Below are 24,076 nucleotides of genomic sequence, written 5' to 3'. Positions count from 1 at the left end.
TGAGTGTTTATATCATGAAAGGAACATTTTCCCCAAATTTCACGTTTCTAGGTCCAGGGGTTTGGGCTGGGCGTTGATGAGTCAGTCAGGACACTTGTCTTTATATAGAGAGATATTAAAGCTACAAGATATTTCTCCTCTTCATCCTGATTCTTATTTACATTAAAATACATTATATTCAATGTTTTATATTCAGCATTTTAAATTCTGCATTTTACGATATTAATTTAACAATTGGTCTATTTTACTAACATTTTTTCTTAATTTTCAGCTACATTAATTTTCAGCTGCATAGTTAAAGAAAGCTTTCCATTTTTCTTATTATGTTATAAGAAGTTAATTTAGCTATTGAGGCATATACATACAATTTGTTTGTCTATTCAGTCACATCTGAACAAGATTCTACTTACCATTTTGTTGCCTATACTACTCTCACCACTGTCACCATATATTTAAATATGCAGTTGTCTTCTGAAGTGTTACAAGGGAGAACAATGGAGACAAACCACAATTAGTTGGCTCCTTACACAACTGACCAACCTGTGCTCTGTTTTGCCAGCTGCAATGTGTATAACAGCTGCTACTGTGCATTAGGCATGGGTACACCAGTTTCACCTTTTTGCCCTGTAAAGTGTGGAGAACTTTGTAGCTGTGTTCAGCTGTTGTGGCAAGCTTTGATTAAATGCCAGTAATGCATGTACATAGCTTATTGTGTTCTCATATGTGGTGTTCCTCCTTCCTGCCTTCATGCATTTCAACTGCCTTCCCGTTTTAAAGTCCCGGCTTACATGGAGCAACCATCTTCCAATTCATCTGCATTTGGATGTCATGATGAATTGGGGCTGGAAGTTTTGAACCATGCTCTGCATATAAAGGGAGATGGAAGGCGTGAGGGGTGTGTGCAAGCATAGTAACGTGAAGTGTTTGTGGACAATCAGAGTTTAATAGCAGCTTGGAATAACATCAGAAAATAGTTGATGTTTACTTGGTTAAGATAACTTAGCTGAGAAAGTTGGAAAGCTTTAATGGATCTAATTCTTCTTTGCAGTTGTAATGTTGGATCATGGGCAGATATTATATTTTTAAAAATTCATCTTATGTTCTGCTGCAACACAGTTGCATTGATTTAGTTACTGCTTCACATTCCAAAGTACTTATTTTAGAGGCATTGAGGAACAACAACCTTAAAAAAACAACGCAGAGAGGCTGGTTCAGTTGTGAAATGATCTAGCAGAAACAACAAAACAGCATTTTAAGTGCTGAAGGTTGATGAGGGCAGAGGAAGTGTGGTTGTAATTACCAGATTTATTGCAACTTTAATGTAAAATAGATGGGGAGAGATTCAGAGTACAAACAGCTACTAGGCATGTAGCTTGCATCAAACATTCTTTGGACTGAGAGAGTGAAATAAATAAAAGTAGATTATTTTGTTGCTCTTTTTAAATCACTGTTCTTTTCTTTTAAGAAGGTGAAAATCAGTATGGAATTTTTTGTAAAAAAATAGAGATTAAATAATGTCTCTTTTTAAAATCTATCTAGTAGAATTTCATGACAGGAAGCGTACAGTTATTTCAGTAAATGTACATGCATTCACTGTAACATGTGATCAGGGCTACTGTGGATCCTAGGATCTGGGGTGATGGAATGGAGCAATCGTCCTTTTCTATCTCAGCAGTTTTCCAGATGCAACCCTTTTCCAAGTAAGCCAAGGGAACCAATGTGATTCACTGAAATAACTATATACTTCCTTTCCTGCCCACCATGACAGCTCAAGTCATCTTACCAAAAAACTGGCTTGCCATTAGAAAACATTTTAAAAAGAAATTAATCCAGCAACCCAAAACCATCCAGTTGTTGTGAGTTAAACTGTAGCATGGGTAGACTGGAAAAAAAATACCTTGCTTTTCTTCCAGCTTGGGGACCCTCAGTGCCCTCCCCAATCCTCACAACAATTTTAAGAAGGGTAGATTAGGCTGAGAGATTGTGACTAGCCCAAAGTCACCCCATGGGTTTCCATGGCAAAGGAGAAGATTCAAACCCTGTCGTCCCAGGTCCTAGTCTGACACTCATTACTGCACCACGCTAGACATCATGTAACATGTTTTGATATGTAAAATTAAAAGAAAGTGTCTCTGAATCTCACCCACCTGATTGGTGGCATCCTGTTAATGCACGATTGACAGCAGAAGGGGAGTCCATCTACATTCCAGCCACTGGAAGTTTTATATTCACATCATAGACTGATTTAAGAACAATCCAATTTAAATTGCTTGCGTAAAAAAAATCTGTAATGAGACAATTGAAAGAGCCAAGAGGAGATAAAGATGCAACGATAGTTCTCTCTCTCTCTCTCTCTCTCTCTCTCTCCCCCCCCTCCCCTTGTCTGATTATGGGAAATTCAGTGCCCCTTCATATGTTACAGCATGCATGCAGACATTGCTTCCTCAGTTCTTCCCACAGTACAGCCATATGATCATCCTTCCCACATGGAAGGATTAGCACTGATCAGGCAAGAAGGGCCATGTACCTGACTCCACTCGTGTTTTCCCATGCCCTCAAATGTTACTATATCAGAGCTGAAAAACTCTTTGGCAAAAAGGTTCTCATAGCACTCCCATAATGAAACCAAGTCTTCTGAAGCATCCTCACATTTGCATTCTGTATTTTTCTCTGTGCCTATAATATAAAGCCTGATTTAAAAGGGCAAATGTGCACACACACACACACTGTGCAAAAACCAAAGTGTTTATAAACGAGATTTCGCACCAGACTCCAGAACCTGCCAGAAAGCATGTAGAAGCTGATCTCTATCACTTAGATACTGTGGAACTATAATTTCCTGGAAGAATGGCTCTTATTTCATGATGCTTTCCCTGGTGACTGAAATGAGTACATATTAAGAGCTAGTCTTTGAATAATAAGCAGTCTTATTAAAAGAACAGCACTAGGAAAGTAATAGCAGGGCATATAATGGATAATGGTGGTTTTTAAAAGTTTGCTGGCATCATTTCAGGCTTTAATCTTTCAGCTCATTAAGAAGTCCATGCGAAGAAAAAAAGAAGAAGTCTATGCGATGTGGGAGATGCAGAATGTGCCTACTATTTGATTTTGCAGACAGTTTGTTATTGTTTTAATGTGAACATCAACTAGATGAGCGCATTGAAATGAACAATTGATGCCTTTTGTTATAGGTGGCATTTTTATGGGGAGACCATAATAAAGAAGTACACTGTGACTCTTAGACACATTTGAGAAGAAGGAATGATGCATACCTCTACTTGGATTATTAAAATTTATATTATGGTTGTTCTCACTTTGAATGCCATTGATTAATGTTGCCAGATGGAAACCTTTCATAGACTCTCTTCTTTTCTCTTGCGGTTAACCATAAATTGTAACTAAGTGACTGTGTGTGTGAACTATGTTGATTGAATACCTTCTGTTTGCTTGGGTTTCAATGTCAGCAGTTACCTCAAAGGTAGGGAGCACGCAATTAGAGGACAACTTATTTTCCCTCTATTGAATTCCTGTTGGAACAAGCTCTCTTTGATTTGTCTGCCTTAAAATTATTCCTGCATTCATTTTGCCAATAGACATATTAAAAGCATGTCTGTACTGCAAATTTGAACCAGTTTCCGGCCTGACCAATGGTCACAGCTTCCAGTCAAGGAAAGTCTGGTAACTGTAGTTCTCTTGCTATGTTCCTTTAACAGAGAATTATCAGCACCAGGAAGAAGATAATGATTTCTAGGTTTCTTGGGGTTATGGTTCAAAAATCCAATCAAGTGGCTTTCAGCCTGTCCCTTTCCTAAGAATTTTGAGGAGGTTTTGCATTCAGAATGGTCCAAGGAACGGTCCAACTAGTGCCATCTGTACATCATAGATTTCCAGCTTGGAGTCTTACAAAATCTCTTTTCGAACTCTTATCTTCCATCGACTTAAAACACTTATCTTGGAAGGTAGCTTTCTTAATTGCTAGAACATCAGCTAGAAGTGTCTCAGAGTTAGGAGCATTATCCATTAGGAAAGAGCTTTGTATTTTTCAAAAAGAGTCAGCCACACTAAGGACAGATCCATCCTTCACCCCTAAGGTAAATTCTGCCTTTCACATTAATCAACAGTTGATACTACCTTCCTTCTGCCAGAAACCAAAACACCCAAAGGAAGTTGTGTGGCACAAATTAGATGTCAGGACGGCACTTTGTATTTGTAAATATGGCATCAAATGGCCATATTTAGATCCTCAGACTCACTGTTTGTTTCTCATGGAACATTGATAATGGTAAAGGTAGTCCCCTGTTCAAGCACCGAGTCATTACTGACCCATGGGGGATGTTGCATCACGACATTTTTTGGCAGAATTTTTATGGGGTGGTTTGCCATTGCCTTCACCTGTCATCTACACTTTACCCCCAGGAAACTGGGTACTCATTTTACTGACCTTGGAAGGATGGAAGGCTGAGTCAACCTTGAGCTGGCTACCTGAACCCAGCTTCCGCCAGGATCGAATTCAGGTCATGAGCAGCACTTGGGCTGCAGTACTGCAGCTTACCACTCCACACCACAGGGCTCTTCATGTAACATTGAACCTAGGCAAAAAAAGTATCAAAATCTATGTTAACCTTTTGGATAAAAATGTACATCCATAAGGCCTATGAGGTTCAGGGTCTAAGGGTGCCCCTTGGGATCACAGCACATTCCACTAGATCAGCCACTAATTCAACTGCTTTTTCCACCAGGCCCTCTGTGGATGAGATCTGCAGAGCTGCAACATGGTCCTCCTTTTCAACATTTGTAGGATGCTACAGAATAGATCAACAAAATTCTAGAGAAGCTGCCTTTTGCAGATGAGTTTTACAACATATAGTTCCAGAGGAGTTAGCTGTGTTAGTCTGTAATAGCAAAATAGAAAAGAGTCTAGTAGCACCTTTAAGACAAACCAACTTTACTGTAGCATAAGCTTTCGAGAATCACAGTTCTCTTCGTCAGATGCATCTCATCATCAGATGCATCTGACGAAGAGAACTTCCCAGGAATTTCCCACATTTCCCTGTTCTCAGCTAGGACTGATTTTTAATGGGGGGGGGGTTTCTCCCCACCATTGCACTTGGTTAATTTATTTCATTATTGTTTTGTATATTGATTTTAGTATTGTTGTTTTCCTGTTTTTATTTATTTTAAACTGTTCACCGCCTAGAGCCCCTGAGGATGGGCGGTATATAAATTGAAATATAAATAAATCAAGTCCTTGCAGAATTTGAAAAAGGCTCTCTCCTATCAAAGAATCCTGTTCGGCCAGATACCTTCTGTTCCTGCCCCCATTGGTCAATTACTCACTCATTCCCTGCCCCTCCTGCCTCACTTCCCCCATACCCTGGAGAACAAAAGCTTGGAAAAGCTAAGGAAAGGGGGGTGGGGGTAAACAGTTTGAAATCAACCAGCTGCAGTAAAATAGCTGAAGGTGTGTTTGCCAGATAATCACAGATATATTTGGGATTATCCAGCATTCAGGTGTTCTGGATCCTGAATTTATTTGGGATTCTCTATTTTTATTTGGTATAGCTGGATAATGTCAAGTAGGCTATATATTTGATATAGCAATACCAAATTGCACACCTCTAGCTAGCCCTAGTGATAAATGTGAGCAGCCCGCCCTTGTTTTAAAAAAATCACAGAAAAAGAAGTAACAGACACTGAATTTTATTTTAAGAAAAAAAGTAATAGTTAATTTCTAAGATATGTCCCACATTTCTGGTAAAACAGCAAGAAACAACATGAACTTTATGATCACTGTGGGGGAGGCTGATTTTTAAAAGAATGGCCTCTTCTTCTGTGGTGAGCAATCTCCATCTCGGCTATAAAGTTTCCATGAACATGAAGGGAGATTTAGCAGACGAGTAATAGGACCCAGTTTAGCTAACAGGATTGAACCCTTGGGCTTTTGGTATGTGTACCCTCCTTAGGTCCCTCCTAAGGAATAATCATATGTGGTTTGTAACGTGGGTGGGAAGAGGTCTTCTTCATCAGTGCCAGCCTGGACTGCATTTATGCTGAATTTGGTTTAGCAGGTCACAGGTTGTGCAGGTCTGGGTTTGACAATGTAACAGGAAAAAGAACTTTCTGCTGCTGCATTGAAATGAACTGTTCTGACTCTGTAGAAGTCAACAGCTAAATTCTGATTGACTTTACTGGATCAGGCCAGTGGATAGGTAAATGCTTCCTGTAGCAATCAATTAAATGTCATGTAAGTAGAAGATAAAAGTGGCAAAATGCCCAATTAACCACACTATTGACAGAGGAGGTGCAAAGAGCTTTTGCTGGTTGCTTTGGGATATGTGTCATTTAGGAACCTATTAAATTAGTTTATTTGAGGCAAGTAGGCTCTTTGTTTACCTTCTGAGCTGGAAGCTTCTTCCTGACCTATTTCTTTACAGATTTTTTTTTTAAGTAATGATTTTCCTACACCATTCTGCAATAATAATAATAGTTATAATAGTAATTTAACCAATGTTTGGTTAAATCTTATGTTTTGTTTCTGTTTTGAACAGTATTTTTGGACACATTTTTATGGAAGGGTCACCTCTGATGAGTAGAAGGTCAGAACAAATCTCTACAAATGTGAATGGTCTAGTCTTGCTTAGACTAGTCAGACCCTAGGTAGCTGACCTGTTCATTGACTGGGTTTTCTAATTGGAACATCTGGTGCCATGTAACCGAGAGTGCAAGGCTGCTAAGATCTTGTTTGGTTGGAACACGAAAATCAATTTGCCCAGTATCTATCTAAAGAGAGGGAGAGCAAATGCTGTGCCTGCACACAGTCTGTCTGACTTTGGCATTTAACAAAGGCCCTTCGTTTGAACTTTTGCAGCAAAGTGTTCTAAGCACAGGTTAGACCATTACTGGCCTATAGACGCCCAGCTTTGTGTGTGCTGCTGCTTTTGTTTTTCATTGAGGGGGTGGGAGATGCTGAATGCAAAGCAAAATAAGCAATGCCTGCATTAGGGCTGCCAATCTCCAGGAGGGGCCTGGAGTTCTTCCAGAATTACAACTTATTGCCAAGATATACTGAGACTTGGGAAAAGTGAATCTTTATTAATTATCAAGAAACGTATAAAATATCTAAATTACTCTAGCTCAGTTATACGCACTCAGAGTGTATGCTCTGCCCAGTTCTTTGACATCCTTCCATCTCCAACAATCCCAGCCTACATTAAACTCTTAACAGTTCCTTGTTATTGCAAAGTATTTATGGTCACATGCAATGTTCCCTCTAAGCTGTGCAGTGTTGTGAGCTAAAAATCTACTTTGTGAGCCGAAACAACTTTCATTAAAGTTTTGAGTGTACCTCCTTTTTTAAAAAAAATTATTTCATTCTACAAAAATACAAAACATACAAACAAACTACAAACTACTTTAATTTGTATTGCTTCTCGCTTAGAAGTAACAATTCAAGCAGTTATTCAAACATGGATTCTAAATATCAAACTAAATTACTCTGCAGTGGGAGTGTGGGGCCACCTGAGAGTTAATACCTGTGAGCTACAGCTGAGAATCTGTGAGTGAAGGAGTCAGAATCTGTGAGCAATTGCTCACGTGCTCACATTAGCAGGAACAAGTCACATGTCTGAATGCTGCTCCTTCAGCAGTTTTATATTAGGAAATATCACAATTAGAGATAGGCACGAACAGAAAAAAAAATGAACGTGATGTTTGTTGTTCATTGCCATCCACGAACAGGGACTCATGAACAACCACGAACATGGCCCTGTTCATGAACATGTTCGTGGTTGGCTGTTTGTGGGGGCCAGCAGGCTCTCCTCCGGCCATCAACCAAGTCAAGATCCCTACTGCACCACTCCCAGAAACTTGACCTGAGCAGGCACCAGGAAAGGTACCAATAATAAATAATAGCTTGGCCCCAGAGCCTGGCAGCAGCCCTGGAACTTGAAGGGGTAGATCCCTATCCCACCACACACAAAGAAAATTCAAACTCCAATGCACTCTTTCTATCAAAATGCCAACAGCAACTGTTGCTGTCCATCTCCACTGCCTGCAAAGTCAGAGCTGGGAGCCCCCCTCCCCACTGCTCTTTGCTCCCTTGTTGTAACAAATTTGGAGCTCCACACTTGAAAAGAAGACCTGCCTATCACGCTAAATTGGTCTTAGATTGGGGATTCCAGGGCAACAGCAGGAGTTCAGACAGAGTTCAGATAATCCCTGCCTAAGTTGCCAAGGGAGTTGATTGCAGGTGCCAGACTGTCTGGCTTGACGAATAGCAATGGACAAGGCTTGCAACAACCACCTGTTTGCTTAGGATGGGGCCTCATGAACAGCTTGTTTGTGAACAGCAGATTGGGCTGTTTGTGGCTTTTTTTGTTGTTTGTATTGTTGTTCGTGCCCATCTCTAATCGCAATATACTTTACTTGGATAGACTTTGTCAATGTGACTTCGAAAAGGTCGACTCTTTGTCCCCTATGTTATTGGAATGCCTTCATTGCAGTTTTTATCATGAACTGTGGATTGTTCCTATTTTAACTAAACCACCTCCTACTGTATCAAAAGACAATATAATTCCTTATTTGCTGGTGGATAGAGATCCAAGGGCCTTGACCTGGATAGCCCAGGTGAGCCTGAACTCATCAGATGGCAGAAGCTAAGCACGGTTGGCTTTGGTTAGTAACTGGATGGGAGACCTCCAACAAACACCAGGGCTGCAGAGTCAGGTAATGACAAATCACACACTGTCTGCTCCTTAGGTCATTGCTCCTTAGTCTTTTGCCTTGAAAACCCAAGCAGGTGTTGCCATAAGTCAGCTATGAGGGTACTCTCCACCACCAGACACCCAAGAATCATACTGACTTTGGCCATATTTTCTTTAAAGAAATAAAGACTCCTTATCCACTGCTTAAGATCTTTGGATCAAAGGAGCTTGAAAGAAAAGGAAAGGACAGCTTATCTCCAGATGACAGAGACCAGAACCCTGGGAGAAAATAGCTCCTTTGGAGAGTAGATTCTATGGCATTATACCCTGCTAAGGTCCCATTCTTCTCCAAATCCTGCCCTTCCCAGACTCCAACCTTAAAATCTCCAGAAATATCCCAACCCAGAGCTGTCAACCTTAGCCCGCATACAGATTAATAGTGTGATCATAAACAGAGTTGCCATGTTCTAATCCCACTTTGGAGGGTGTAACTCTGCTTAGTGTTGCATTGTAAGTGATGCTATTTAACACAGACCTCCAAGGCTTTGACTTTGTATTGTTACAGAGTCTTGACATGTATTGGTTGGGTACCCCTTTGTCCAAGTCACCCGAGTTAATGGAATTCTATTCTATTTCGGACTTCCGGTTTGGGATCCATGGAGGTCTAACGCAGCTCTAAGTGCAGAGCTGACCGGGCTGCCGTTTCAGCGGCCGGAGGGGCACAAATAGCCCCCGGCCACCTGCTCTCAGGCGGAGAACAGGCAAAGAACGCTCAAAGACCTCAGGGCGCATTGATCTCGGGCGAGGGGGGGTTCTGCGCTAAGGATTCTCTCTCGACCCTTGAGGTCCCACCCTTCGACAGGTCGGCATAGATCTCTGCGGCAGACCCGGGGCCAGTGCGGCTGGCATAAGACCTTCGTGCCCAAGCTTCAACAGGGGGAAAACAAACGGAAAGAGAACTTAAGATTGAAGCAGTGATTACAACCCAGAAAGACGTTTGAAAAGGTAAAGATCACTATCTCCTGAATTGGGATGGATTGTTAAAAGTAACGAAGTTTTAAAAGGACTTTTTAAACTGCAACAGACTTATTATAAGGAGGGGGAAATCCGGCAAGAAATAGATTCCAAAAAGGACTAAGTAAAAAGAAGTAATTTCAGAAAAGAGACATTTGTTTATCATACCTGTGGTTGAGAATCGATAGCAGGCTGTGGGAAAACTTCTACCATCGCGAGAGCTGCAGCGGAGAGTCGGGAAACAGGAAGTACGTAATAGTGATAGAGTCGCCAGAAGGAGACGGCCCCTACTGGAAGACAGGAAGAAGGGCATCGCCATTTTTGAACAGGGAAGGGCTTTGGCTTCAGCAAGGGCGGAAGTAGGACATCTTGGATTGCAAAAGGGTACAGAGATACCATAGAGAAAAGACGCCCGACATTTTGGATTTTCGAAGCGATTTTTGTTCATTTAAAGGACCGGGACTTTTAAATTAGTTAAAAGGACTACCAATTTGGACGCCACGGAGCTAAGAAAACGTGCAGACTCGTGGGAGCGAGGTAAATCAAGCCCCACGATGTCGAAGAAAGAGTGGCAAGCAGCCATAGAGAACTTGGACAAAAAATTTTGTGAAATGCTAAAGGAGCTTAAAGAAACAAAATTGGAGTTGGTGAAAGAAGTCAAAGATGTCAAAGAGACAGTTAAAAATGAGCTGGCAGAAGTAAAAAAGGGAATGGAGACGATACAAACCGACCTGCAGGCAGTGCAGCAAAAAGTTAACGATGTGGAGAAGGCGATGGACAACCTTACAGAGACGCAGCGAACGGACATGAGAGTAATGAGGGGAAGAATGGCAGTTGCGGAGAGTAAATACATGGAGAAGCAGCTGAGGTTTCGAGGTTTGTTGGAAGTAGAAGACAGCACAAGAACAGGTGACTGAAGTGTTAGCTGAATACCTGGAAAAGGAGGAGGAGGAGGTTGTGGCTTTCCTGGATGTGGTGTACCGAATAAATTCCAGATTTGCGACCCAGAGAAAGGTACCAAGGGATGTGATAGTGCAATTTACGACAAGGAATGTAAGGGAAATGATAGTGACTAAGCAATTTCAAGATCCATTGATAGTTGATGGCAAGACAATTATCATCATGAAGGAGTTACCCAGATCGGTGCTCTTGGACCGGAAAAAATACAAAGTGTTAGTCCAGACTTTGAAAGACATGAAAGTAAGATATAGATGGGAACTACCGGAAGGGATATCTTTTGAATTTGGAGGGGTAAGAAAGCGCATCAGATCTGAATTGGAAATGGAAAGGTTCATGATGGACAATGAAAAAGACTTACCAACAACAAGGCCTTGAATATGGGGTGCAAAGTTTTATCGTGGAATGTAAATGGACTTAACTCACCTAATAAGCGAAAAAGTATTTTCCACTGGCTATTAAAACAGAAATGTGATATAGTTTGCTTACAAGAGACTCATATTAGAAATCAGGATGTAAAATACCTTAAAGTAAGTAAATTGGGCATTGAATTTGTAGCGGCCTCAAAAAAGAAAAAAAGGGGAGTGGTACTATATATAAAAGAAGAGCTGCAACCAAAGGTTATAATTAGAGACGGGGAAGCCAGATTTATAGCAGTGGAATGTATTTGGAACTTAAAGAAAGTGTTGGTGATTGGAATATATGCGCCTAATGGAGCTAAAGAGTGCTTTTTTGAGGATTTAAAGAAGCAACTAGATGAACTTTCATATGATCAGATAATACTTGCAGGAGACTTCAATGGAGTTACGAATTTGGAACAGGACAAGAAATCAGCCACTACACAAAAGAAAAGAGGACTATTACCAAAGACTTTTTTTGGATTAATGCAACAGGAAGCGCTGGAAGATGTGTGGAGAACGCAGAATCCCACAAGCAGACAGTATACCTTTTTCTCTGCAAGACATTCTACCTTATCGCGTATTGATATGATCTGGGCCTCAAAGGACTTAGTACTTTGGACTAAGGAAGTAGAAATAATGCCCATGGTAGGCTCAGATCATAACCCAATTATGTGGAAATTTGGAAAAAGCACTAAGAGAAAAGGATGGAGAATAAATGAGGATTTGTTGCAAGAGGGAGAAAATATGGAAATGTTGAGAAGGGAGACTAAATTCTTCATACAGTACAACATGAATCAAGAAGTACCAACCAACAAGGTATGGGACACGTACAAAGCAGTAATCAGAGGTGTATTAATGGACTTAAATGGAAGACTTCGAAGGAAAAAAGAGGAGAAGAGACAGGAGATTATGGAAAAAATAAAAGCCAAAGAAATCCAGCTGAAGAAAAGACCAGGGAAAAAGAAAATATATCAGGATATTAAAATCCTTCAGGAGCAGTTGACGGCCATGAATAATAAAGAACTGGAATGGAATCTTAAAAGACTGAATCAAAAGTCGTTTGAAGGGGCGAATAAACCTGGGAAATTTTTGGCATGGCAATTGAAGAAAAGAAAGGAGAAAAAGATAATAAATAAAATATGTGATGACAATAAAGTACACTTGGAACAGGTCGCTATTAGCAGAGCCTTTTATAAATTTTACGCTAAATTGTATGATAAGAAAGAAGTGAATAAAGATGCGATAGCCGCATATCTGGAGAAAATGAAGCTCCCAGTAATGTCCGAGGAGTGGAGAGTTAAACTAAACAGCGAAGTAACAGAAGAAGAGATAAGGAAGGCAATACAGTCAACAAACTTGGGAAAAGCGCCAGGGCCTGATGGACTTACAGCTAAGTTTTACAAGGCAATGGCCAATGAACTGGTACCATTTTTAAAAGAGGTGATCAATGGTGTTCTGAGGGACCAAAGGATCCCAGATACCTGGAGTGAAGCAAATATATCATTGATCCCCAAAGAAGGACAGGACTTGACCAATGTCAAAAACTACAGACCTATCTCTTTACTCAATAATGACTACAAGATTTTTGCAAAGATCTTGGCGGAGAGAATAAAGGGATGGCTAGCCGAAGTTATTGGAGAAGAACAAGCAGGCTTTTTACCAAATAGACAAATTAGAGACAACCTAAGGATAGTCATAAACGCTATAGAATACTATGACAGGCGATGTGATAAGGAGGTTGGTTTCTTCTTTGTAGACGCTGAAAAAGCATTTGACAATTTGAACTGGGACTTTATGTTTGCCACCATGGAACAGCTACAAATGGGGGAAAGGTTCATAAGAGCAGTGAGAGAAATTTATAGAGACCAGAGTGCAGCAATTGTGGTGAATGACGAGCTGACTAAAAAATTGATTATTGGAAAGGGTACAAGACAAGGTTGCCCGCTATCCCCATTGTTGTTTATTTTGGTTCTTGAAATTTTGATGATGCAGATTCGAGAAGATAATGCAATCCGTGGTATAAAGATAAAAGACTTTTCCTATAAGGTCAGAGCGTTTGCAGATGATATAATGTTAATTGTGGAAGATCCAATTGAAAACATGCCTAAGGTAATAGAAAAAATAAAAGAGTTTGGAGACTTGGCAGGTTTCTATGTAAACAAAAAGAAATCAAAGATTTTATGTAAGAATATGACCAAACAAAAACAACAGTTATTAACGGAAATAACAGATTGTGAGGTAACAAGTAAGGTGAAGTACTTGGGAATTGAATTGACTGCAAAAAATATAGATCTATTCAAGAATAATTATGAGAAATTATGGACTCAAATAGAGCATGATTTGATTAAATGGAATAGGCTGAACTTGTCATGGCTGGGAAGAATTGCAGTAATCAAGATGAACGTGTTACCAAGAGTTATGTTTCTGTTACAGACGATACCAATCATTAGGGACTCCAAGCAATTTGATAAATGGCAGAGGAAAATATCAGAGTTTGTGTGGGCAGGCAGGAAGCCTCGAGTGAAAATGAAAGTGTTACAGGATGCAAAAGAAAGAGGGGGAATGCAACTGCCCAACTTGAGACTTTATTATGATGCAATCTGTCTGGTATGGTTGAAGGATTGGATCATGTTGAAAAATCGCAAACTGCTGGCCTTAGAGGGATACAAAAAATTATTTGGATGGCATGCATACCTATGGTATGATAAAGTAAAAGCAGATTCTATGTTTCTGCATCACTATATTCGGAGAAGCCTCTTTACAATTTGGAAGAAGTACAAAGAATACCTACAAGAAGGAATTCCCTCCTGGGTGGTTCCATATGAAGTAATAGATCCAAGAACGGTCGATAATGAACAACAGTGTTTAACGTATAAGGAGATAACTCAAATAGAATCCTCTAAAATAAGAATAAGAACGCAACAAGAGATGTCTCCAAACTACGACTGGTTTCAATATAGACAAGTTAGAGATCTTTATTACTCAGACTGTGCGAAGGGAGGGATAAGGATGGAAGACTCAGAATTAGAGAAAGTAATTTTACAAGAAGACCAAAAGGAAATTTCTAAGGTTTACAAAGTGTTGTTAAAATGGTATACTGAAGATGAGATAGTCAAAGTGCAAATGGTGAAGTGGGCTATAAACTTTAACAAAGAAATAACAATGGAGGCGTGGGAATACTTGTGGAAACATACATTGAAAATCACAACATGTACCAATATTAAAGAGAATATTTACAAAATGATTTACCGTTGGTATCTGACGCCAAAGAAGATTGTGCTAGGGAACTCGAATATGTCTAATAAATGCTGGAAATGTAAAAAACATGAGGGATCAATGTATCACATGTGGTGGACTTGCGAGGTAGCTAGGCAGTACTGGGGGGAAATAATAAGAGTAATGAGTGAGATTTTACAATTTCAAGTTAATAAGAACCCAGAACTCCTGCTACTGAACTTGGGAATGGAAGACATCCCAGCACAACATAGGACATTGATATTCTATATGACGGCAGCAGCCAGACTTTTGTATGCGCAGAAGTGGAAAGTACAAGAAGTGCCAACTACTGAGGACTGGATTTACAAATTGCTGTACATGGCGGAGATGGACAAAATGACAAGAAAACTGAGAGACCTTGATCCAGGGCAGTTTAACACGGACTGGGGAAAGCTGAAACAATATCTGGTGAAAAAATGGGAGGTGGGAGGAGAACTGTGGCAGTTTGAAAACTATTGAGGTACATGGGAGGAGAGAAGTGACTATACCGAGGGGGTGGAGAGTTAATGGAAAAATTCTAAGCAACTTTATATGATTTTTAAGTATTATATTAAGTAGCAATAGTGTTGATACTATGAGAATTATTGGGATAGAAATTAATTAATCTATATTTTTTGGAAAGATAACCGTACAACATAGAGTGAATATATGCATACATACGTAAATTTAAAGATAGGTCTAATTGTTAGACTTATGGTATATGTATAGATAAGGAATAATATATAGAATAGAAGTCTAAGTAAATGACAATAAGTGTGTATAATAAGTATGTGTATAGTAGTATTGGAATTGATAAAGGGGGGCAAATTGTTTGTCCCATATCGAAGAGAATAGAAGGAGTAAGATAAAACATAGGTTATCAAAATGAATATTATTAGTAGTTTCAATGAAGAAGATAGATTAAGAGGATTTTATTTATATGACAATTTATATGACAATCTATATGTGAAAGGAAGTGGAAATAGTGCTTAGAAGAATCTGAAAGTATATTATAAATAAATAAATAAAATAAGTATGAAGGGAGTAGAGGGAAAGTGGATAGGGGGTTGGAAAACTGTTGGAAGTCAACAAAAAGGGGGGGGAAGGGAGGGGGTTAGAATTAGAAAAAATTAAAGAATGTGATTATAATTGTTATTATATGTTTCTAATCCAATAAAAATTCTTTAAAAAAAAAAAGAATTCTATTCTATTTCATAATAAAATGAAGCTTAGGGTTTAAAAAAAAGCATTAATAAAATACATGAAATTAGTGTTTTTATATGGAACGATATGTATAATGCACCAGATTTTCTCTTGTCAGGCTGTGCTTCGTGCTTTATGGGACAGATCTGAAGAAGCCCAGTGGTCATACCCTAAAGCCCACAGGCAACCAGATGGGCTATTTCCAGGCAGCCGGTCTACAAATTGGCTAGGGGCAGGCTATGAGGAAATATTTTGAAGGCTGTAGATGGATGTTATGCTAAAACTAGGATCGCACTATGAAAACTAGGAGTCTGGCAAACTAAGAGGTAACTGGTCGGCCTTGCCCAGCAACAATCTGCCCAGACTGAGGACATTTCAGCCTGAGAATCTCTATACTTGATGGTCAAATACAGCATTCAACTACTTTTACTTTTCTGGGCCAGGAGACTTAGGGGGAATATTATATGAATTTTCTGCCATTTGAACCCATGATACTACCTTGTACTGAGTCTGTCCCCTGGTCTATCAAGGTTAGTATTGTCTACTCTAATTGGCAGCAGTTCTCTAGGGTCTCAGGCCAAGGGTTCTTACTTCGTATACTATCTGCTCCTTTTAACTGGAGCTTGATCATAGAATCATAGAATCATAGAGTTGGAAGGGGCCATACAGACCATCTAGTCCAACCCCCTGCCCAGTGCAGGATCAGCCTAAAGCATCTCTGACAAGTATTCATCCAGCCTCTTCTTGAAAACTGCCAGTGAGGGGGAGCTCACCACCTCCCTAGGCAGCTGATTCCACTTTTGAACTACTCTAACCGTGAAAAAGTTTTTCCTAATATCCAGCCGGTACCTTTGTGCATGTAATTTAAGCCCATTGCTTCATGTCCTACCCTCTGCTGCCAACTGGAACAGCTCCTTGCCCTCCTCCAAATGACAGCCTTTCAAATATTTAAAGAGACCAATCATGTCCCCCCTCAACCTCCTCTTCTCCAAACTAAACATTCCCTAGGCCCTCAGCCTTTCCTCGTAGGGCTCAGTCTCCAGACCCCTGATCATCCTCGTTGCTCTCCTCTGCACCCTCTCAAATTTGTCCACATCCTTTTTGAAGTGAGGCCTCCAGAACTGCACACAGTACTCCAGGTGCGGCCTGACCAAGCCAATATAGAGAGAGGCTATGACCTCCTGCGATTTCAACGCTATGGCCCCTTTGATACAACTCAAGATTGAATTAGCCCTTTTTGCCACCGCATCACACTGACTGCTCATATTTAGTTTACAGTCCACTCTTACCCCAAGATCTCTTTCACATATACTACTGCCCAGAAGTGTATCCCCCATCCAGTATTTGTGCTTCCCATTTTTGTGGCCCAGATGTAATACTGTGCACTTGTCTTTGTTGAATTGCATCCTGTTCACAGCTGCCCACTTCTCCAGTGTATTCAGGTCTTGTTGACTTTTAATTCTATCTTCTTGGGTGTTTGCTACTCCTCCCAATTTGGTATCATCAGCAAATTTAATGAGCAGCCCTTCCACTCCTTCATCCAGATCATTGATAAAAATATTGAAAAGTACCAGGCCCAAAACCGATCCCTGCGGCACCCCACTGGACACCTCCCTCCAATCCAATGAAACGCCATTGATCCTGGGGTCTTCTGTATGCACAGCCCCCTGACTGGAAAGTCAGTGAGATGTAGCATTTGTTAGACTTGGGCAGAGTTCAGTGTCACAGAGTATCATAAAACAGTGTGTGTTTTTGAAAATGAAAGATGCTTGGAATTAGGAATTGCTATACCTTCTCCCCTTATAGCTTGCAATCCAATTCAGAAAAAAAGCACCTTGGAGTGGAGTTGGGATGATGGGATTTCACCCATTTCAGTGGTGATGCTCTACAAGATACAAGATACAAGCGCAATGATAAAGAAGCAGGAGACTTGAGGGGGTGGGTTTTTCTCCTGCTGTTTAGGCACTGCACAGAAATAGTTGACTAGCTGAATTTTTTGCAGCTATTATACAAAGGCAATTTCACAGCAACAACTCTGAATAACTTTTAAAATGGATGCTAGATTTGCAAAATCTCAGGTGGTATACATGTGAGTAGTAGCTGTACTTGTAATCCTAATTGGCCAGGATTTCTCCTGTCAGTGATTCTCAAAACTATTTCACATCTCTTATAAGCCTGTAACAATATTTATTACACATGTTTCTTCTTTGCTCTTTAGCTGTACAGTAAAGAAATACATCTCTAAATGTCGATTTTTTAAAAAAAATGTAGAGTTGAATACAGTGGTTTCCTGCTGGGAAGACTGAACGGAATCACTCCCTTGTCTTGTGTCTTAAAGGTGATGACCAATCATGCATTTCTTAATAATGGCTATATGAAATTAAACATGACCACTCCTAATAGGGATCCCAAACAGTTAGAGACTGTGCAGATTAACACTTGATCCTTAACTCTGGTTGTGAATTTTCGTGGCTTTTGCTGTGTCTCTAAGGATATTTTTATATTGTGGCAAACTGGCTTGGTTCAGGAAGGCTCAGAGATTTTTTTTACTTTTCTTCCTCTATGTCAATAGTCAGCAGGGTGCTTTTCTCTCTTTAACACGTTCACAGATATTCAGTGATGTGTAAGGAATTGGTATAGGCACCTATGGTTCAATTTGCACGCAGGCCTCTTAAAGGAGCTCTGCATGTGTAGAACTTGCTGGGTCCACTGACAATTGCTTTCCCCTGGGAGGGCAGGGGCTGCCCAAGTGTGTGAATTGTTTTTGAAGGAGTAGATGTTGAAGTAAATTTTGTGTAGTGTTGGTGGTGTCAGCTGTGGAGTCAAGTGCTGTGAGTACCAGACGTGGCTGCAACCAACTCTTCTTTATTTTGGCCACCAGGGAAAGAGGGACACTCCTCTCTTCTGGAAATGCCCTGTCCTCCTGAGGCCTTAAGTTCTGTTCCATGTTCTGTTAAAAGACTGCACATTTTTAGGATATTCTTATTTGGAGCATATTTTTTTAGAACATTTCTTTCCTCCTTAGGGTCCTCATCGCAATAGAAAATTGACTTACAGGGAATGAATATAAAAATTGAAAGTATGAGGTAAATGTTGGCTCCTTGTGATACCCAGGCCAAGCTCAAGCAACCAAGTCATGTGTTTTCCCTAACTTATTTACAGCTTAATTGCTCTGAGAAGCTGTGTTTAGTTATACCAGATGCTGACAGCAAGAATTCATGGCCTGTCGTAGAGACAACACACAAGCAAGCACTGGGTGTACTGGATACATGCAGAAAGAAAAATTTTGTTGTTGTTGTTGTTGTTGTTGTTGTTGTTGTTGTTGTTGTTGTTGTTGTTTAATTTACAGCCCACCCTCCCCGAGTGGGCTCAGAGCGGGTTACAATAAGAATAGAAAAATACAATAAAATACAGTAAAATCACAGGTTCCAAACACAAACATATCAGGAAGTCCATCTGTTCACCATATATAAAAAGGGTGGAGGACTGGATCAATATCTTATGGCTGCTCATGCTTAGGAGGGGGTGTGGATGGTGATATAGCTCCCCCCCAGGTAGGAGACCGGCAGGGAGGCTCATTGATGGATTTAATGTTGGTCTCAACCATATGCCTGGCAGAAATCTCTGTTTTGCATGCCCGCTGAAAAGATGAAAGATCTTGGTGGGCTTGGGTGTCTTCTGATAGAGAGTTCCACCATGTCAGGGCCAGGACCGAAAAAGCCCTGGCCCTGGTCAAGCCAGTCGAGCTTCCCTAGGGCCAGGGACCACTGGCAGGTGTTTACCTGCCAATCTCAGCACCCTCTGGGGCATATACAGGGAGAGGCGGTCCCTCAGGTGGGGATTTATAGGTTAAGACCAACACCTTGTCAGACAGGTCAGCCAGCCTGCCTGCCATACAAGTGAATGTATATCTACTGAGGGGGATGGGTAGTAGTGTAGCTTTCTTCCTTCACTGTATCTTGGCTATGCTTTGCTTGGGTTGAGTGGTGTTACCAGTGCAGCTGGAACTGAATGTCTGGGAACTGACCTTGGGAAACTCAGCTCTGCATCTCTTTCAAGACTTTTGCTGACTTCAACTGACTCTTGTTTAAACTGGGGGGAGGGGACTGGAGGTATAACCTCTTGGGGAAGACTTTGCTTTGACATTCCAGGCAATTACTATGTACAAGTGCACTTCTAGGGAGCAATATCTAATAAAGACCTTTAACTCATACAACTGTGTTTGATGAAGTGGAGAGTCTGAGAGAATCCCATAGCCAGGCCTGACACCTTGAACCTGATCCAGAACTCCACGGGGAACCAGTGCAGCTGTTGCAAGGTTGGAGTTATGTGTGCCCTGTATGGTGTACTAACCAGGACATGCGCTGCAACATTCTGGACTCACTGCAATTTCTGGGTCAGACTCACGGGAAGCCCTGAGTAGAGCGAGTTACAGTAGTCCAATCTGGAGATGACCATTGAACGATCACTGTTGTTACATCAGGGGTTGAAAGATAGGGGGCAAGCTGCCTGGCCTGCCAAAGGTGGAAAAAAGCAGACCAGGCAACTGCTGCAACCTGGGCCTCCATTGATAAGAAGGAGTCCAACGTCATGCCAAGACTCCTGACCGATGGAACGGGCACAAGTGGTACCCCATCAAAGGCCTGGAGCTGGATCGCCCCTCCGACACCCCATGGCCCAAGTACAGGATGTCTGTCTTCATGGGATTAAACTTCAGTCTACTCTGCTTCACCCATGCAGACACAGCCTCCAAAGCTTTAATTAGAGCTTCAGGGGGAGAGCCTGGCCGGCCATCCATCTACAGATACAACTGGGTGTCATCCGCATACTGGTGACAATCCAGGCCAAAATTCTGTACCAGCTGGGCAAGGGGGCACATATACATATTGAACAATAAAGGGGAGAGTATCGCCCCCTGGGGGATGCCACACACCAATGGTTGGCATGCTGATAACGTCTCCCCAAGCGCCACCCTCTGTCCCCAACTGTAGAGAAAAGAGACAAGCCACTGCAGGGCAGTCCCTCGTATCTCCACATCGGCAAGGCAGTGGGTCAACAATTTATAGTCAACTGTGTCAAACTCTGCTGAGAGATCCAACAACACCAGCAGCGCTGACCTGCCTCAGTCCAGGTGCCTACGTAGATGGTCTGTGAGGGCAACCAACACTGTCTCAGTCCCATGGCCTGGATGGAAGCTGGACTGGAAACGGCCCACGACTGATGCAGTTTCCAGGAAAGCCTGAAGCTGATCCACTACCACCTGCTTAATCACCTTACCCAGAAAAGAGTCCAGTAGCACCTTTGAGACTAAACATCTTTACTGTAGCATTAGCTTTCAAGAATCACAGTTCTCTTTGTCAGATGCATGGAGGGTAAGAAGAAGCTGGTCAGATATATAGGTGGAGAGGGAAGGGGGGAGTAGATGCAGTTAGTAGCTTCTGATAATGGGATCAGTTTGCTTCTGATAATGAAATCAGTTACTTCTGATAATGAGATAACCATTCATAGTCCCTATTCAATCCAAGCCTGACGGAGCCAAATTTATATATGAATTCCAATTCAGCAGCTTCCCATTGGATTCTGTTTTTGAAAGGTTTCTGTTGAACTACAGTTACCTTTAAGTCCTTGATGGAATGTCCTGGTAGATTGAAGTGTTCTCCCACTGGTTTCTGGACGTTTCCATTTCTAATGTCAGATTTGTGTCCATTTATTCTTGTCAGCTTGTGGCTAGATAAGGCTCTTCCTACAGGTTCCCTTTCAAAAGCAAACAGGAGTCCATTGATTGAATAAGGAAACTTTACTGCAGAAAAGGTCCATTATAGTCCACAGTCCTGAATAGGAGACTCAGGATGGTACACAGTCATTGTTACCAATGAAGGGCAAAGCATGAGGTACAAAGTAACAATACCCATCTGGATTTGCCTCCCCCCACAGTTCTCATAACAACATCTCTCAGTCCTGGGAAGCTGCTCTCCTCCAAGGCCAATGCTTGGTGGAACGGTGTTAGACAAAACAGTCGCCTCCGGTGGGAATGCTGCCTGGGAACTGGTGCACCTGGGAAGAAAGCACTTAAACACTAGAAGCATTAGAAAATGGAGTCAGTACAGTTTAGATATATACTGGACCTGACATTCTGCCCCCCTTAAAACAAATCCCCCCCTGGTTTATATGGGTAGCGAGTATGAAAAGCTTTGGTTAATCTAGGGGCATGAACATGTACAGAATTCACCCACTCATCGTACCCAGAATCAAAGTCCTTCCACCTAATGAGGTAAAAAAGCTGATTCCGTTTGAGTTTAGAGTCCAAAATTTGTTGTACTTCATAGTGTATTTGGTCGTCAATTAAAGTTGGAATGGGTGGAGCTTTGATGTGCCACTTGTCATCGGTAGGAGCTCTCTTTAGAAGACTGACATGGAACGTATCATGAACATGGCGTAAGTTCTTGGGCAAAGTTACAGCAACAGTCACTTTATTGATTATTTTGCGCACAGGGAAAGGTCCCAGGAATTTCAGAGCAAGTTTGCGGCTTGTCTGAGCTAGTTTCAGGTTCTTTGTGGAAATATACACATGATCTCCAGGTTGTAAATCCCATTCGGCCACACGATGGCGATCTGCGTATTTTTTGTAATCCAGTTTGGCTTTTTCAAGATGTTTCTTAATAAGAGTCCATTGTTGCGCCGCCTCCCCCCACCACGAAGATACATCTGGCAGATTAGAGGAATGGAGAGGGGGAGCGTCCAACGGGAAGGGGTTGAAGTGAGCTCCATAGACAATTTTGAAAGGGGCCTCTCCAGTTGAAGCGTGTACACTGTTGTTATATGAGAATTCGGCCAGAGGGAGAAGGTCTACCCAATTATCTTGTTGGAAATTAATGTAGCAACGAAGAAACTGTTCTAGTATCTGGTTTGTTTTTTCGGATTGTCCGTCGGTTTGTGGGTGGTGGCTTGAACTGATGCCTTGCTCAATATTCAACATTCTCAAAAGCTCCCGCCAGAAGTTGGCAACGAACTGTCCGCCGCGATCCGAAATCACCTTGGACGGAAAAGAATGTAATTTTACGATGTGTTTTAAAAATAAATCTGCTAGTTTTCGAGCTGTGGGTATAGCAGTACAGGGAATAAAATGAGCTTGTTTGGAGAACAGATCTACCACGACTAAAATGCAATTATGTCCTTTTGAAACAGGTAGATCAGTGATAAAGTCCATAGATATTATTTCCCAAGGTCTGTTGGGTGTTTCCAATGGTTGCAGGAGACCCGGAGGTTTTCCTTTTCTGGTTTTGGCGCTGAGGCAAACGGGGCAGGAACTAACATATTGGGAAATGTCTTTGCGCATGCCCGGCCACCAGAACTGTCTTTGGATTAGATGCAATGTTTTCAGATACCCATAATGTCCAGCAGTGGGAGCATCATGACAGCGCTGCAAGACCTCCAGCCTGAGGCTGTCTGGGACATAAAACTTGCTCCCGGCTAACCAATCCCCTTGTGGGGATTGGGTCAGTTTGCTTCGCGGAGCCTTATCCCCCTCCTTTTCCACCTCAGTTTTAAGTTTCGATTTCCACTCCTGGTTGGCCGGGAGGGGCTGTTTGGCTCGACTGCGAGTAGTTACCACGCCCCCAAGTTGCGTAGGCGAGAAGACCGTGTCGACAGTCTCCTCCCGTTTGCTCTTGTGTTGGGGCATGCGCGATAGGGCATCCGCCAAAAAGTTAGTCTTGCCCGGGAGATAATTTAGAGTGAAGTTGAATTTGGAAAAGAATTCCGCCCATCGCAATTGCTTGGCATTCAGTCTGCGTGGGCTTCGGAGGGCCTCCAGATTTTTTGATCTGTCCAAACCTCGAAGGGGTATCGCGCCCCCTCCAGCCAATGTCTCCAATTAGTAAGGGCTGCTTTTACTGCAAAAGCCTCCTTCTCCCACACATTCCAATTCCTTTCCGCCTCTGAAAATTTTCTAGACAAGAACGCACAAGGCCGCAACTTTCCATCCTCCCCCTTCTGCAGTAAAACCCCCCCTATTGCTGTATCGCTGGCGTCGACTTGCACTACGAAAGGGGACTGTTCATTGGGGTGGGCGAGGATGGGTTCCGTTACAAATTGCTTTTTCAGGCATTCGAAAGCAGTTTGGCAATCGGAGGTCCATTGTAGCTTGGAGGAGGGTTTTTTAGCTTGGTCCCCTTTATTTTTTGTTTTCAACAATTCTGTTAAGGGGAGCGTGATTTGGGCGAAATTTGCTATAAAGTCTCTATAGAAGTTGGCAAAACCCAGGAAGGATTGTAGTTCTTTACGGGTGGTGGGTGTTTGCCATTCTTGAATCGCTTGTATTTTGGTTGGATCCATTTTTAAACCCTCTTGGGAGATGCAATACCCAAGGTAAGTGAGTTCGGTTTTATGGAATTCACATTTGGACAACTTGATGGGTAGTTTATTATTCATCAATGTGGCCAGGACCTTTTGTACCATTTGAATATGTTCTTCCTCTGTGTCTGAATAAATTAAGACATCATCAAGGTACACCACCACCCCTTTGTACAGAAATTCGTGCAGAAC

This window comes from Eublepharis macularius, chromosome 15 (genome assembly GCF_028583425.1).
Source record: "Eublepharis macularius isolate TG4126 chromosome 15, MPM_Emac_v1.0, whole genome shotgun sequence".
NCBI classification, from domain to species: domain Eukaryota; kingdom Metazoa; phylum Chordata; class Lepidosauria; order Squamata; family Eublepharidae; genus Eublepharis; species Eublepharis macularius.
Note: the sequence above shows the minus strand (reverse complement) of the source record.